We start from the raw sequence: 18147 nt of genomic DNA, 5'->3' as shown, positions 1-18147 counted from the left end.
CGCGTTTGGCAAAGAACTTTCCACATTTTTTGCTGTACTTTTTTCATTATCTTTAGCGGTGCAAATTTGCCGTTTGAAGTACAAAACTATCTGTGCATGTTGTTTATTTTTTGTATATGTTTATGTATTTGTGTTCGTAGGCTTTTACAGTTTACTATCTTACATTTATTTGCATACACCACACGCATACATACCCATGACATACATATATGATTGTGATACATGACATTGGCGTCATCAGTTAATGACACAAACAAAATAATAAAAATGAAATTTTGTTTAAATTTTTGTACATTTCTAAAAACTTGGCTATGAAATGCGGTGGAAAAGTGTACCCAATATTTTTTTTCTTCCTTGTATGAAAATTGACAATACTAATAGCTGTCTTTTTAGCTGTTTGACTAATGATGAAGGAAACTTGAAACATAAAAATTTGAAAGTATATTAAAGGTAATTTGAAGGAAAAGATTCTCTAAATGGACTACTGGAATTCGCCAAGAGATCTGGAGTGTTTAAGGACATGAAAGGGTGGAAAAATCTTTCTGAGACACCCATCGTGTGGTTATCGTGTGAACTCTTTTTCGGAAAAGCTCGCCTAACTTGAAATAAGCCACCAGTATCAAATATTGGCCAGTTTAAAAAGTTCGACATCAGATTATCCCTTTATGGCTTTCCACTCGAATGCTACTTGTAATAATAATGTAAGCTCCTGCTTAAATTTTGAGATATGGCAACACCAGTGAGAAAAGGAGAAATCTGACATTATCAGTCTAAAGTTTGATATTGAGTGATTCCATGTCAAGTGAACTAAGTATTTTGCACATTGTCATCGATTCTTTTAGAAATTGGTTTGGTTTATTTAAGAAGTTAAGAGATTACTAATCCTGAGGGTATGAGTTTTTTTTCGGATTATTGAAGTTTTAGTATTGTTAACAACAGTACGAATAGTTTATCAAATTGCGTATGAAAATATTTCGAATATCTCCGATCAGTCTTCCACATCGGAATTTTTAAAGGAACTTTTTTTTTGGTGGCATATTTTAACCTTCTACCTACCCCTAAATAGGTAATTTTGAGCTAAGTGAAGTAAAAACACCAGATTGGGCATATTAAACGCACAGCAGTGGATTGAGAGTGTAATTTTTAGTGTATAGAGAACAACGGAATATCAGCAAACTTTCTACACCGACGGATCCAAAACCAATGATGGTAGCGGTTCTGGATGGCGCTTAGATGAAGACACTAAGTACTCCTATGTCACAGGACAGATGGCCACGGTATTCCTTATGGCGTACTGGCTAATTGAGAAAAAGTGGCTGGGCAACAGTATTGGAATTTGTATTAACAGTCAAGCTGCACTGAAAGCCCTGGCTAACCCACGCTGCTCTTTAAAGTTAGTCGGTGAATGTAAGACAAAACTGAACAGTGTCTCAAAACTCAACAAAGTTAGTCTTATTTGGGTGCCTGGATATTGTGGTATTGCAGGGAACGAGTTAGCTGATAAATTGGCAAATGAAGGCTCTGCAAGTATGCCACTAGGTCCTGAACCCTTTCTAGGTGTCTACTCTGCATCGATTCAACTATAGATTGACGATTTCATGAGGTGCTTCCAAGTGCTTTGTGAAAGAACGAAGCAGAAAAACAGCGACCTTTCTCCTAAAACTCAGCAGGGAGGACCTGAGAGTACTGGTGGGTGTAATCATAGAGCACAACTTCTGTGGTCAGCATATGGCTGCCATGGGGGTCGTAGATAGCCCAATATGCCTATCCTGTCTTGAGGATGACGACACTGCAGAGCATTTTCACTGTATTTGTCCTGCATTTCCCAGAATCAGACTTAGGATATTGGGTTGCGATATACTGAGTATGGACAAAGTTCATACTCCTCCTCTTCCGGATCTCTTAAAATAAATCAATGAATCCACGAGATTTTTGGAAGAGTGGCCTCAAACTAATTTATCTATTTTTACCATCCACCTTTTTGTGTTTCCTATCTCTTTCTTTCCACTGATATCTATCTGGGTGTAGTACAATGGTCTCCTGACTCAGTGCTTGGACTTGTGCAGCCCCCACAAATCTAATCTAATATAGAGAACAAATTATTTTGAAGTATCGAGAAAGGCAGCTTGGCTATGAATTGCGGTGGAATAATTTTAATAATAATTTTATAATAAAAAATAATTAATTTTTAATTTGTTTTTATTTTATGTTTAAGTATTTTTTTTTTAATTTGTTTGTATTAAGTTTTTTTTTATTATTATTTTTTTATTTTTTTTGCTTAAATGCAGAACAAATTTTCCCAACCACTCCATGAACTTGTTTTTCCCACACGCTGCAACAATTTATCATTTTCAATCTCCATAGGGTCACATGCTCCCACAGCTGCACTAATAAAATAAATGCATAGTGGACACAATAATTGATTATGAAAATTGATTTCTCACAATGGTGTAGGCAAAATTTACTACTTGTACCTGCACACAGCTGTCTGCCTATTTAACTGCCTGGCGTGCTGCTGTTGAAAGTAGAAAACCATGAAACTACCAGCAATTCAAAGTCAGGGCAGACACCCTCGCAAGCAAAGCAGTCGACAAATGACCGGCGAAATGTCGCTCTTGCCTTTACCGGCTAACTGCAACTGAACAAGTGCGGGCGTGTCTACAGCGGATACCTACAAGACCGCCACTTACTAGCAGCTGAAAGCATTTCGGCTCTTATAAGAACCTACACACATACTTTATAATATATTCATGTACACGTATGTGAGCTTGTCCAATGGCACCTACAAACCTGGTTACCCACTAAAAGCCAGTTAATTGAAAAAAAAATGTATGCCTGTTTTTTTCTTTTTTTTTGTAAGTTTCCTTTCTACAAATCCATTTATAGTGCCTGCTGTGCATTCAACTGTTTATTATCGTACTTTTAGTGTGCAAAAATGAATGGCATAAGAAAAAAAATGAAGTAATAGTACTCGTACAACATAACTGATCACTGTGGGTGCCAATACTGACACAGGAACACAATTTCTCGTGTTGCGAAGTTGACTGGTTGGCAAGGTGAGGCGTTGATTGATGGTCTTGCAGCAATGAAGTGACGGTCACCGAAGTGCATAAAGTGGAACAAAGTGTAGTAATAAATGAACAATACGGTACTCGTACATTGTACTTTCAAGCAGATGTAAATAAAAAAAAGCCAGATTAAAAATACAGTAAAGCTGAGCTCAAATAGACTGATGCACTTAGACTTGGGATATATAGAGTGACCAGATAGATATCAGTGATAGTGTTTTCAATTGTTACGTTGTAGCAGCTGTCAAAGTTGACTATGACATCGAGCAGTAAAAATATTCAAGGAAGAAGGAACCATTAAAGACGATGGGTCTCGGTATAGAGCGGTACTAGCCGATTTTTCATAGCCAGAGCTCGGCTATATCCGAGCTGTGGTTGCAATAAGACTGCAGCACATGCTGCACCAGCATCGCGATTTGGAAGAAGAAGTAGAAGTTTTACGACTGGTTCATCTCACGGCGAGCGTTCATCAACTGGCGGCCGCCATCCTGTGACTTGACACCTATCGATTATTTGCTAAAAGAATGTGTTAAATTTTGAGTATACGCTATCAAAAATTCACTGAGGAGGAGCTCCAAAAAACAGACGAGATGTTATTGCTGGAATATAGCCGCCCTCATTGGATCGAGTTATCAACAACTACATGTCCGCTTGAAATACTGCTCCCATTTGATTGATATGCTATTCCATACCCGATAGCATAAAAGTAGTTAAAATAAAGTCTGATTGATATCCAACACCCCTGCTGTTATACTATACGAGTGTTTGCGTGCCCAAGGGTATTATAAGTTTGTCCGCATAGTGGTTCTGCGTAACAGCATAATTAAAGAAAGCGAGTGAATGATGAGTTGACACAATGTGATTGGTAGCACTGGACATAGATGACTCCAACGACATCTATTGACAAAATGCGAAAAGACTTTTTCGACTACCCAATATAAGGCTTGAATAGATTTTGAGATTTATTCAAAGTTGAAAATTTTTGTACATATTTTTGAAATAAGCATTGTTTTTAATATCTACAGCTTTTTATTTACTTTTGGGATAAAGTATAATTTTTAAAAAGTTTTTTTTTGGTAAAAAATTCTTCAAAATTTTGGATTAACATTTTCTTTCTGTCATTTTTAATAAACATCTTACGAAAATTTGTTTCTGGTTCTTGTCTTTAACATCTAATATTACTCTCAGGGATGTTTCATAGTGGGATTCCCATACAACATGACAGGAGTGCCGGCTTGCAATTGTACGTAACGATGCTTCAATCAATTCGCAAACGGACGTAATACAAATACGTCTACTAGCGCTTCGCTGGAGCACAATTTTTCACTGGTTTCTCAAAGGTTCACTGTACATATTTAAACATAACTCGAGAAGTAATGGGAATAAAATTTTAGAAGTTTGAACAAAGAAAAAAAAAAACAAAATTTCCCAAAACTTTAACAAAAAAACAATTGTTTTTCCAAAACAACAAATTTTTTTAAAGAGTAAAATTTGTCCTAAAAAGTTAAAAAATGAGAACCGTAAATATTTCACTTTAAAAAACTATACTACAATACAATTTTTTACGTTGAATTAATGCCAATATTATTAAATTTTAAAAAAGTTCAGAAGAGTTGATGTCGATATTCACAATAGTTCGATCACTCTTAACTTTTTTACTATTCTTCCTGCCGAACATAGATAAAAAAGTTGCTGCTGAACCAAACCAAAAAATGCCCTCTGCCATACTTCAAAATTTTTGACCTTAATTTGGGTGCTTATTTACGTACTAAACTTAGGCCATGACCTATATGATTTTTGCGAATTTGCATTTTTCGTTGTTGTTATTTACAGATTTAATACCAAGTTCTTCAATGAAACTTTTTTTTTGAAAAAAAAAACAAAAAAATATTTAAAAAAAAATGATTTGTTCATATTTTTTGCTTATTTACTAAAATAAATGTACATCTACGTGCACACTCAAATACCTGCGCATTTAATTTTATTTCATTTACACACACACATAGGCATACGCTAGACATATGAAGGAAGTTGTAAACACATTTTGCCAAAATCTTAACAACTACAAGTGATTGTTATAAATTGAACAGGCGTATGCATGTATGTGTGTGTATTTGTAATAGCGAAATGTAAAATTACATTTGCACGTATGTATGTAAGCTGCCTCTAGGCAATATTATATGCTGATCGATTGATCGATCCATCGATTGATTGTTTTGCTTGATCGAGTCATATGCGCTCCGTTGATTGCCTGGGGCATGCCGTACGCTAAGGGAGGGGAAGGTGCGCATGTAGTGCGCGGTAGGTGTGCGATATTGCACGCATGAACAAATTTTTGGGTCAAATTAAAGCAACACAAAAACAAAAAAAAAAAAAAAAAAATATGCATATTCGGCAGATGAAATTGGGTGCCTCAAGTTTAAAAAGAGAGGCAAGGCAGTTAAGGTGTGTATGTATGTGTGTGTATGTGCTTGCGAGTGCAGATGTTATGGCAACTATGAAATGGGATCGCTTGGAATTGCAAAATATCAAATCAAGTGGAAGTGTTCTCAATTTTTTTCCCCGATATTCAGAACAATTTCAAGATAAACAAGCTGAATCGTGGAATTTTTCGTCGTCTGGCTTTTTGAGTTGAGTTGCTTGACCTCAATTGAATAAGGAAAACAAATTAGGCATTTGGAGAAGTCTACGGGTATATATGCACATATACATACATACGTACATATCTATAAATAAAATGTGAGACTATGCAATTTTGATTTTATATTAAGTTATGAGTTGTTTGAATGATTTGCGGAGCGAAAATTGGCATAATCTGTTGTGGGAAGTTTTCTGTTTTTTTTTTTGCTTTTGGATGTGGGCATTTCTGTGAATTTTATTGTGGCAAACGCAGACACGCAAACTTGCAAATTTAATTTTTAAGTTTTTAAATTTTTAAACAAAACTAACAACGAGATTTATATGAATTGGTGCAGCTGCTGCCTATAAAAATTGGGTACCTGTTGGAACTAAAAAAAAAAAAATATTTTAATAAATTAATGCTTCTTAAATTGAATAGCAGATAGCTTAAAAGTTTTTTGCATATTTATAAAAAAATTTCCATATTACAACTTTACTATTTTGAAATTTTTTCCGATAAATTTAATATTTATTGATGAAACCTATGGGATAAACTCAGTAGATAAACATAATTTGGGTTTGATAGAAAAATCACTTATGCCCATTGTGCTCCCTAGTAATGTAAGAGGTAGGCACACTTCACCACCTTAACTGCAATATATAAAAATAAGCTCACGTGCCAGTGACCTTGACGAAAGTGAACTGACTCCGATTATTGCTTAAATTAGATGAAGTTACTTGTAGACTGTCTGATCACAACCAATTCTGCTTTTCCACTATCTCTTTTCCACTATTTCAAGCGTTCTACCCGTGACTACCATGCGGCGAGTCTCAAGATGAATGCCCATTTGAATGCCCGCAGAGCTAATTTATGCCATGAAAGAGATCCTCTTGCGGCCGCCGTAGCCGAATGGGTTGGTGCGTGACTACCATTCGCAATTCACAGAGATAACGTCGGTTCGAATCTCGGTGAAACACCAAAATGAAGAAAAAAAAAATATTTTTCTAATAGCGCTCGCCCCTCAGCAGGCAATGGCAAACCTCCGAGTGTATTTCTGCCATCAAAAAGATCCTCACAAAAATATCTGCCGTTCGGAGTCGGCTTAAAACTGTAGGTTCCTCCATTTGTGGAACAACATCAAGACGCACACCACAAATAGGAGGAGGAGCTCGGCCAAACACCCAAAAAAGATGTACGCGCCAATTATATGTATATATAAAGAGATCCTCTTAAAAACCATCTACTTTTCGAAGGTCATTGATAATCGGTCAGCGATAAGAACAGAATGGATACAACAAATTAGAGCGGTCGGTCAGCTAAAAACCTAACTGGGGATGTATTTATCAATTATAAATCTATAGGTATATGGCGGCCGCTGTAGCCGAATGCGTAGATGCGTGATTGCCATTCGGAGTACCTAAGTTTGAATATCCGTGAAACTAGAAAAAGAAGAAAAAGTTTTTCTAATAACGATTGCCCTTCGACAGGCAATAGTAAGCCTCCGAGTGTATTTCTGCTATGAAAAAGGTACTCATAAAAACCCCATCTCCGATTCGGAGTCAGCTTAAATTTGAAGGTCCCTCGATTTGTGGAACAACATAAAGACGCGCACCACAAATTGGAGCAGGAGCTCGGGCAAACAACGGTGTAAGCGCTAATTATATAAATACATTAGTAATTATGTAAATTAGTAAATTATTTATACTTTTTACTGGGTTTGACTGCATACTTTAATCAATTCTGTCAGCTATGAACTAACGGTTATTTTTAGGGCTTTTTCGAGTGCAATTTTGTCGTAGAACATACTACTGTGGGCAAAAAGTAAGGTGAATTTGGTTGTAAAATGAAAAATCTTTATTTATTCTTGTAAATCAATTTCATCCCCTTCAAAATAATCCCCTCTCGATGAAATACACTTATGCCAACGATTTTTCCAATCCCCGAAACATGCCAAATCGTCCATTTCCGCTATAGCCATCAGCACCTTCTTCGATTCAGCTATTATCTCCTCAATCGACTCGAAACGCGTTCCCCGGATCTGATGGTCTCTTGAGTTTTGGGAAAAGCCAGAAGTCACACGGAGCCAAATCAGGCGAATACGGTGGTTGCGGAACGATATGCGTGGAATTTTTGGCGAGATGGTCACGAAGAACGAGTGCAGTGTGAGACGGTGCATTATCGTGATGCAAAAACCAAGAGTTGTTGGCCCATAAATTTGGTCTTTTTAGACGAATTGCTTAACGTAAACGACGCATAACGCTCAAATAATATTCCTTATTAACAGTTTGGCCAGGTGGAAGGAATCCATAGTGCACCACACCACGAAAATCGAAAAAAACTGTCATCATAACCTTTATTTTTGAACGACTTTGACGTGCTCTTTTCGGTCTGGCCTCGCCTTTAGCACGATATTCGCTTGATTGGTCGGTTGTTTCAGGGTCGTAAGCCGTAATGATGCATTTGAGCTTGTCCTGATAGTCTGAAAGCATTGTTTCACACACATCAATGCGACGACTTTTTCCAAGAAATTGAGAGTTTTCGGTACCAAGCGAGATTTGACTTTTCGTAGGCCCAAATTGTCTTTCAAAATGGTTTTCACAGATCCTTCTGATATTCCGATCATATCAGTAAGGTCTTTAACAGTCAACCCACGATTTTTGAGCACTAACTCCTTCACTTTATTGACGTGTTGGTCATCTGTTGACGTGGATGGTCGTCCGGAGCGCTCCAAGTCATCAACACGTTCTCGACCCTCTTTGAAGTCTTTGTACCACTTATAAACATTTTTCTGCGACATCAAATCACCAAATGCCTTCTGCAACATGCAGCTAGAGCAGCTAGAGTGTTAAACTGTTCCACAAAAATGGTCCTAGTGAAATTCTACTCCAGGATAATAAATATGATACATATAGGGTGGGCCATGTAAAATTTGCTTTTTGAATGGGCCATAAAAAACAAAACTAATCAATATTTTTTAAATTTTTTTTTTATTTTAAAGATTAAAGAACATTGTCATTTATGAATGAAAAATAATATCGTTCAAATCAACCCAATTTTTAAGCACATTTTGGATTGTTTGGGCTCCAATTTCATGAATGGCAACTTCGATTTCGTGTTTCAAAGCATCAATCGTCTCTGGATGGTTCGCATAGCATTTGTCCCTAAAAGCTCCCCACAAAAAATAGTTCAACGGGCTTAAATCACAGCTCCGAGGCGGCCAATTGATATCGGAATTTCGGCTGATTATTCGGTTTTCAAAAACGGTAGCCAAAAGTTTGAGTTTAACTTTGGCAGTGTGACACGTTGCACCGTCCTGTTGAAACCAAATGTCGTTCATGTCATCCTCTTCAATTTTTGGAAACAACTCGTTGAGCATGTCGCGGTAACGCTCGACATTTACTGTAACCGCGGCTCCTCGCTCATTTTCGAAAAAAATGGCCCGATGATGCCGCCAGACCAAAAACCGCACCAAACAGTGACTTGTTGTAGATGCATTTGCTTCTCTACAGTAACGTGAGGATTTCTGAGCCCCAAAACCGACAATTGACGTAGCCACCGATGTGAAAATCAGAAGAGTAGAAGAAGACTCACCACTTTGGAAATAGATTTTCAAAATGTTCAAGCGTATAGCGTCCTATTTCGTAAATGTCAAACCTTTAAGTAAATTATGAACACATTTGACATGTCATTTGTGTTACCATTCTCAAAAAAATAGGTGGTTCAAAAAGCAAACGCTATATGGCCCACCCTGTATAATCCTAGAGTAGAATTTCAGTTAAATATCGTCTTACTCATCTTTTTCAGTAGACTAAGTCTGGCTCACTGAAAGGTATCGCTACCCACACAGTATAGTAAATTCCATAGAGAGAAGTCGATATATGAAGAATTTAAAGATACAAGAAAGAGTGTTAATTTCAATCCAGTAAGGCAAATCAAATTGTATAGTCTTTTACGATTGAAAAGCGCTAACAACAATGGAGGAGGAAGAACAATTTATGTGAACGATTTATATGAAATAATCTCTAATACTTTCATTGAAGTTGCGCATTGAGATTAAGACCATAAAACCTAATTTGGGTTTGGCAATACTGAAAGCTTTGTGTAAAACATCAATTCACTTAGTGGATCATCGAGTTACAGGATTTTACATCTTTGATCAGTTCAGTTCTTGTGATATATCAGCCATAAAAGTATGGAAAAGCTTTTTTCTGCAATAAATGAAATTATGGTGTAAATACAACGTGGCGTATTAAGCATCCAATTTTTTTTTAAAGAATTTTTTATCAAAAAACAAGAATAAATTTGAGTAAATGAAATATTTATTTAGACCTTTCCGCGCTCCATATCGTCTGTTTGTATGCCGCAACTGTCTAGTTTACAAGTGTCAAATATGATTGCGTTAGGTATTGTATATGTGACGGAAATATTTAATCATCTACTTAATTTTGAGCTGATTGGTGATGGAGAAGAGCTAAACAAAAGACATTACCTGCAATAACTCCAGGACAGAATAAGCCAGCATAAGTTAAAAACATTAATAAAAACAACTTTATTAAACTTAGAAAAAGAAATATAAAAAATGTTTGAAATTTCTCAAAACAAATTTATTGCTTTCTTGCCTCCACCACAATTCAAGTGAACCGTAACAAAAACAATAGCAATTGCAGCATTTCCAAAATAAGCGCACGAATATTGGCAAAACAAAAACAGTGGAGCACCGTCAAATGGCAGCAGCGCATTAACCCACCGAAACACATACAATTTTCTATTAATTAAACTCACTTTTATTTGTGTGTGTGTATGCTGCCCTGGCCACTTCAATGGCTGGCACGCAATTATGACGCCACTAACTTTTAAAATTTACCCACGACCAGCCACCACTTCTCGCTCCACTCCAGCAAGTAGCCAGTAGCCAGCACTCTGCAGTCTGCAGCATTGAGCTCTTAGCGAGTCGCCTCCGGTCGCCGGCCGCAGGTCAACATACCACTTGATGACGCCACAGTGTGCTACCAGTGAACTACGAGCGTCATCAGCCTTTGCCAAACGGCAAACCAACAAAATGTGTTTTTGTTGCCAAATTTCTTTTGTTTTTGTTTTCTTTCTACTGCCTTCATTTTCGATAAACACATTGCAGTAATTTTTCGATATAAATATTTTTCTCTTTGAATTTTTGAATTTTTTGTGATGTGAAAATGTTTTTTTCGCTGCGCTAATTTTTCGAGAATTCTTGAAAATATGTATTTGCAGCTGCTTTTCAATGTTTTTGAGTATTTTCGTTGGTTTTTTTTTTGTTTTGGCTGGAGCGGAAGTGGAAATTATGAAGATTGCATTAATTCACATATTTGAAAAATTCGTTGCTACTCTCCTGGCTTTTGCAAATATTTTGTGTTTATGTGGGAAATAAATAGGAATTTTATTGTTCTGGGGAAATTAATTATGTAAAAACTATTGCGCAAATTTTCTGAAAAATTTCGTTTTCCTGGTATTTTTATTGCTCATACTCGCGTGCATGCATACGTACATATGTACTTACATACATAAGGGTGGCCGACACACTTTTGATTTGGCGGAAAATTTTTCACGGTTTCTTTATTGAAAGATGGAGGGTATTTTTCTGTTTAATTTTGGAGAGGAGATCTAAGTTTTGAGAATTTCGTGATATTTGTCTTGAAGATTAATTTCAAAAATTCATTGCTTCGGTCCACTAGAAGCTTTTTTTGAAGCTAAAATAATTAATAAGAGCAGGAAAAGCACGATTACGCTTAAAACTCGATTCAAATGCCTAATTTGGTTTACAACAATAGGAGAATTGTTCTTTTTCGGATGTAAAAGTGTATGAAAATAGTTAAATTCTCGGAAAAATTAAATAAGATCTAAGGAAGTGTTTATGAAAAGCCTTACAAATATCGGCCTATTTGAAAAATGAATCATATTTCAACAGAAAGTTTAAAGAGCTACCGCATTTCTATAAGAATTCAAATTGAGAGCTATGATCAATGCATCACTTCATTACTCAGTAAAATTATTAAGGTGGTGTATATAATTCAAATATTGAAGTATACGAGAGTATCAGGGACTTTTTTTAATTTTTTTCTTGTTCACTCCTGTCGGGAGCATAGGGCCTCGACAATACTTGTTTTGCGTTGGTTTCGTTAATCTATTTCATTTCTGACAGGATAGGTGATTAGCCTGCCGCTACCAGTCCTAAATAGTGGGAATGCACACCTGTCGTTGCTAGGGATAGATACAATACAATAGATGCAATTTTGCGTCAAGTGATTCAAGTAAAATACAACGGACAATGTCGCTAATTTTTCTAAAAATTCTTTTATGTGAAGGCTTGGGTATAAAAAAATTAAACAGAAATATTTAAAAAAATATTAATTTTTAAATTTTGAAAACTTTGGTTTTTGATAACTTTTTATACAAAAAAATTTTTTTTTTGGAAAAAAATTTTACTTCTTTTGAATAATCACCAGAAAATTATATTATAAAACGAAAAATTAAGACTTTTAGAAAAAAAAAATGGAAATATTTTCAGAAAATTTTTTTTGGTAAAAAAAAAGTTATATTTACCAAAAACAATTCAACAGAAATATTACGAAAAATATACTAATTTTGAAACTTTGAAAATTTGGGTTACAGTGTTTTTGATATTTTCTTATACTTATAGACATTTTTTTTTTGGTAACAATTTTTTGTTCATTATTCCAAATATTAACTAGAAAAATATTTTTTAAGAAAATTAAGATTTTTAGAAAAAATATAGAAATATTTTTAGAACATTTTTTTTGGAAAAAATTATATTTACCAAAAACAATTAAGCAATTAATCTGAAAAAAATTATATTTACCAAAAACATATTTACCAAAACTGATATTATATATTAAAAAAAACATATATATGTATATTAATTTTGAAATTTTGAAAATTTGGGTATACAGATTTTCGATAATTTTTTATACCCAAAAAAAATATGTTAGTTCATGATTCAGAACATTTACCAGAAAAATATTTTTTAGAAAATTAAGATTTTTAGAAAAAATATAGAAATATTTTTAGAAAATTTTTTTTTTGGAAAAAATATATTTACCAAAACAATTTTCAAAATTTTTCAGTAAATGGTTTTTGGTACAATTTTCAATATTTTGAAAATTACTTTTAGAAAATTTTGTTAGGAAATGGTTTTTGGTAAATATTTTGAATAAGGAAATAAAAGTTTTTCCAAAAAAATATTTTTTAAAAGCATAAAAATTTGAAAACATTTAGAAAAAATATAGAAATATTTTTAGAAATTTTTTTTTTTGGAAAAAAATATATTTACCAAATAAAAATTTGAAAACATTTTAGTAAATGGTTTTTGGTACAATTTAAAATATTTAAAAACTAATTTTAGAAAATTTTTTTAGGAAATGGTTTTTGGTAAATATTTTGAATAAAGAAATAAGATTTTTTCCAAAAAAAAAATATTTTTTAAAAGTCTAAAAATGTATAAAAATGTAAATGTTTTCCGAAAAATAATTGAATTCACTTATTTAAAAAATCCTTACTTAACATTTTTTTTGCCATTTCATTTTCGCTTGCTGAAATTATTATAAGGAATCTCTGAATTTTTTCTAAAAAAAAATTTTTTTCTTATTTAACAAAAAGGATTTTTTTCCATTTCTTTTTTACTTTTTGCATCAATAGCTCAGTCTATAATACGTAATCTCTTAACGGTTCATAGTGGGATTACATTACTTTTCGAGTTATATTTAAATGCGTACAGCAAACCAGGAAAAACTAGCGCAATCTACTGCACCTGCGAATCACTGGCATACTCGTACCTACTTATATTATGTCCGTTTGCAGATCGATCACAGCGTTGCTATGTACATTGGCAAGCAGATGCATCTCTCATGTTATGGAAATTGCACATGAAAATGTTATGAAAAAACATGACATGAAAAACAAAGTTTATTGAGCATGATTCAACTCTCAGCTATTAATATAAAAAAATAATATGAAAAATTAATTTATAACAAAAAACAAAAAGTGTTCTTCTGCCAGTTTTGAACAAAAGATGACAACTTTTTCTAAAACAAAATTTTTTAAGCCAATTAAAAACGAACATATGTAAAAATGTAGTCAATAAAATTGTCAAAGGTTTTCATTTCAGAAAACTATATACCAAATTAAAAAGAAAAAAAAAAACTTCTAAGTATATTTTGTAAAAAATAATAATAATAAAATTAGTAAAAATTGCGTAGGATGTTTCACTTTAAAAAACTGCGTATCAAAATTTCCAACTGAATCCTTAATTGAATAAATCTCAAATTATTAATATTATTTTTTTTTAATTTGTTCTAGTTACTCCTTAGTATGTTTTTATTCACTTCTTATTGTATTTTTATATAATTATTTAGTCTTGCAAAATCTATAATATATTCCAGAAATTAAGATTTTCATGCATTTGGTACATTTTTGCTATAATTTTTTTTTTTTACTTTTACTTAAGCCTACAAATAATCAAATTTCAGAAAAATTGGATCTGTTGACATGAAATCGCTCATTACTTGGAATTGATGAACTGCGGCTTGCAGTAACCCATCGTTCAGAATGAAGCTTGTAAGTCATCAACTGCAGGGTCCGGTATTCGAAGTTTAACCAATTAAAAAGTCTATCAATTTAGTTTGGAAAATTACTTCTATTCAATTCAAAGTAAAAAATGTGTGAAAATAATACAAAATTAATAACCAATTTTTGCTCGATATTACAACTTTTGCTCGATATGACAATTTGACGTAGATGGGTTTTAAGGCACTCTCTCTACGATTTGATTTTTCTAAACATTTTTCTAAAACATCGACGGTTTGTACTGTCAGAGTACTTTCTATTGCCGGATAATTTGCTGTTGGGTTATGTAATGCTATTATAAAGAGACTCGATTAGATTGCAATTTAGCAAATCGCACACTGAGTTTCTCCTTCAATCTGTAGCGTATTTCTGGATGTTATCGAGCCAATGGAGAAGCCTAGATTTGTAAAGGTCCTTCGAATGGAAGACGGTTGTTTTTGGGGGACTTATATAAATCAGAAAGTTATTCGAAGTTTTTCCATTGTCTGCCAAGGAACGAATGGTGCTTAATCTCTGCTGTGAGATTCCAGACCAGGATCAATCAAATGGTTGTGAAAATCGCAATCAGCGTAAGTTATGGTAGTGATGATCCTATTTTTAATGAGGCTGTTTAAATTGGGTGGTAAAAGACGAGAGAAATAAACTCACTTAGCACGGCTCGCTTCAGAACATTACTTTTTATGACAAGTAATAAAAACATAATATGATACTTAATTGTTTTTAGCATATGTATGCATATGCATTTCTATTCTATTCGAAAGTCTTTTTTTTCAAATTCCAAATGCCTAATCGTCTCGTAAACAACTAGAACTAACACCAAATCAAAAAAAATTAAATATAAAAATTAAGCAAAAAATAATAAAAAAGTAAGCAAAAAAAAAAACAAATTGCGCGAAAAAAGAACAAATAGAGCAAAAACAAAATAGGTACTGCGACGAACCACAGGTGTACGAGTATAAGTATCTATGGGCGATTTTCAGTATAAAACCACATTTTTTTTAAATTTTTTTTATGGATTTTTTTTAATATTTTTTTTTTAATATTGTACAAATCTGGTTCACTATCAATTCTTGTGACATTAAGTATAATAAATTTCATCTAGTTATATTTAATTCCACTAATAATTTATTTACATAAGATAAGCTACATTTTGAAATATATTTATATTTTGTGCCAAAGGAGTACGAAATTTATCCCAGCAGGCAAAACCTGAGTATGCGAAACAAATGTCTGGCTTAGAACAAGAGTGAATTTGCCAATGGAAAACTATTCTCATTTGCGAGTTGCGAGTATTGGCATTTGCACACATAGGAGGATAGTGTCAGAGCGAAGAATATACACAAACAATTGTCCTCCGTGCGCATTATGACCGTGGTGAGATATGCTGACTACGACTTCTAACGCAATAAATTTGCTGGTTCGACTAGGGCTTGAAGAAGAGGCGGTGTTTCAAATATAATATATTGCATGTAAGTTACTCTACCACATTTGAGTCGCCATGAAAATTAGATGATGAAGCTTTAAAAAAAACTATAACCCTGATTGCTTTTCCCAGAAGTTGAACATAGAACCCACCACTTGGTTGGTATGCAATTCTCGATTTTCGAGCATAGAATGCCAACTATTACTATAGCGTCAGAAATGATACATAGGTGCACTTTTAGTCTAAAAAGCTTGCATAAGCAGAACTGCATAGGTGGCGCGTCATGGCATGCTGTATAGCTATCAGAAATGCCACGGGATCCTGAAAATTATCATGGTACAATATTAAAATGGTTCTAGTTTTTTAAGAATTTAAGACAATTATTTTTTGTGGCAACTCCTGATATCACGGGATCCCGAAATTACTAAATCGGCAGTTTTCGGGTGTTTGGCCGAGCTCCCCCTCCTATTTGTGGCGTGCGTCTTGATGTTGTTCCACAAATGGAGGGACCATGTCGACTCCGAACAGCAAATATTTTTTATGGTGTTTCACCGAGATTCGAACTAAGTTATACTTGCAAAACAAATTATCTGCAAAAAATTTCGAATAAATGTTAGTTTCACTGGAAAAACAAAAGTGCCTGTTGCCAACCAAAAATTGCTTGTTTGAAATTCCAAATGCAAAACAGTCAATCCCAAATGATGTGCGAGAAGTAATTAATTGTACAAGAAAGGAAGAAAAACAATCATAAATTGATAAAGATAAATATTTGAATATGAAAGAGTAAGAAAAACATAAATCAACAGGCAATTTGGAATGTGAAGTAGAAGCAAAGCAATTCAATGCTGGTGGGTTTCCCTGCATAGGAAGCTAAAAAAAATTAAGCTAACAAATTATGCTTTAAGCAGCAACAGCAACGGCACTGCACAAATTAATTGAAGATCATAAACAAAATATTTTTAAGTTAAAGAAAAAACAAAAAAATTCTAAAAGACAAAAACATATTTTTTTTTGTTTCTTTTTTGTTTGTGACGAAAAACCATAAATAACTCGTTGATACTGAATTATAGCGAATAATTAAAAGATTTTCATATCATTTCCGACTGCTTAAAGAAAAAATCTTCAATTAATGCGAGTCACTTAAGAGCTTCAAAATTGTAACAATATTTTGTTGTTTTTATTTTCAGTTGTTTTTTGCTTTTTTTTTACTTTTACTCTTGTTTCGCTTTAATCGTCTCGTTTAAAAGGCTTGACGTCTACGCCGGCAAGTGTTCATAAGTGGTCGTCGCCAAGTGTGGTCGGCAACAGAGTGCAGTAGCAGCAGCAGCAGCGGCAGGCGCCCACGCGACATAAATTTTGCTTTTGGAAGATGTCACAGCCGCGTGCATTATAGCTGTATAGGAGGCTGGGAATAAGTGCTTGAGTGAGCTTATGAGTGTGAAATATGGAAGGCTATAAAAACGTTCATATGTTTGCTTATTACATATTAAATATTTTTTATGAGAGTGCCAGGGAAGGACGGACAGAAATGGGATCATAAGATTACAAAAAACCAAAGATTTGATTAAAAGGCCAGAAATAAATTAAAAAAATATAAGTTTGGGATTTTTTGTGCATGTGTTTACGAGGTTAATGTGGTAAAATAAAGTGAAAAGAATTATAAAGAAATTAAATTTTTTTTTTATTTTGTATGAAAGAAAAAAAAAAATATATATATATATATATAAAAAATAGGTAGAACGAGGTAAAAGAGATTAAAATTATTTTAAATTCTATTAAATTTTTATATATATTTTTTTTTTTTTTCTTTTTTACCCTAAAGCATGTAAAAACAAAATTTTATTTTATATTTTTTGAAGGTAATATTAATAATAATTTTTATTAATTTGTAATTTTAAATAATTTTTTTTCTATTTTTTATTATTAAAATAATTTTTCAAATCTGTTATACTCAAAAACATTTAATTTCATACTGAAATTAAAATATGAAGCATACAGCTGTAGAAAATAATTAAATAAAAATAGTTACAATAAATTATTCTTTTCAGAACTATTTTTTAACAAATTTATTTCAAAAAAATAAAGCAATCAACTGAATATCAGTTGAAGTGATTTTTTCGAAATAATTTTTTCACGAAAGAAGTGTTTTTATTTCATTAAAAGTATCAATGTTTGGAGGTACTCCCAAATCAGCGCCTTTTAATATTTATCCGAAATATTTTGGTCGAAGTCTCGAAATGTAATAAATCGTATGATTCTTGTGGAAAAACAGACGATTATTTTTAGGGGGAGGGGAGGTTGGACAACTAACATAACATACAGAGGTTGTCACAATAAGAAAAGAGCCACGTTTATTTAATTTTTTTAATACCATTTATTTTCATACAAACAAATGTCGAGCATTCGTTATGAGGAAAAAA

The sequence above is a fragment of the Anastrepha ludens genome, chromosome 4, assembly GCF_028408465.1.
Source record: "Anastrepha ludens isolate Willacy chromosome 4, idAnaLude1.1, whole genome shotgun sequence".
Lineage (NCBI taxonomy): Eukaryota > Metazoa > Arthropoda > Insecta > Diptera > Tephritidae > Anastrepha > Anastrepha ludens.
The sequence above is the reverse complement of the archived record's forward strand: the minus strand, read 5'-3'. Positions refer to the sequence as shown.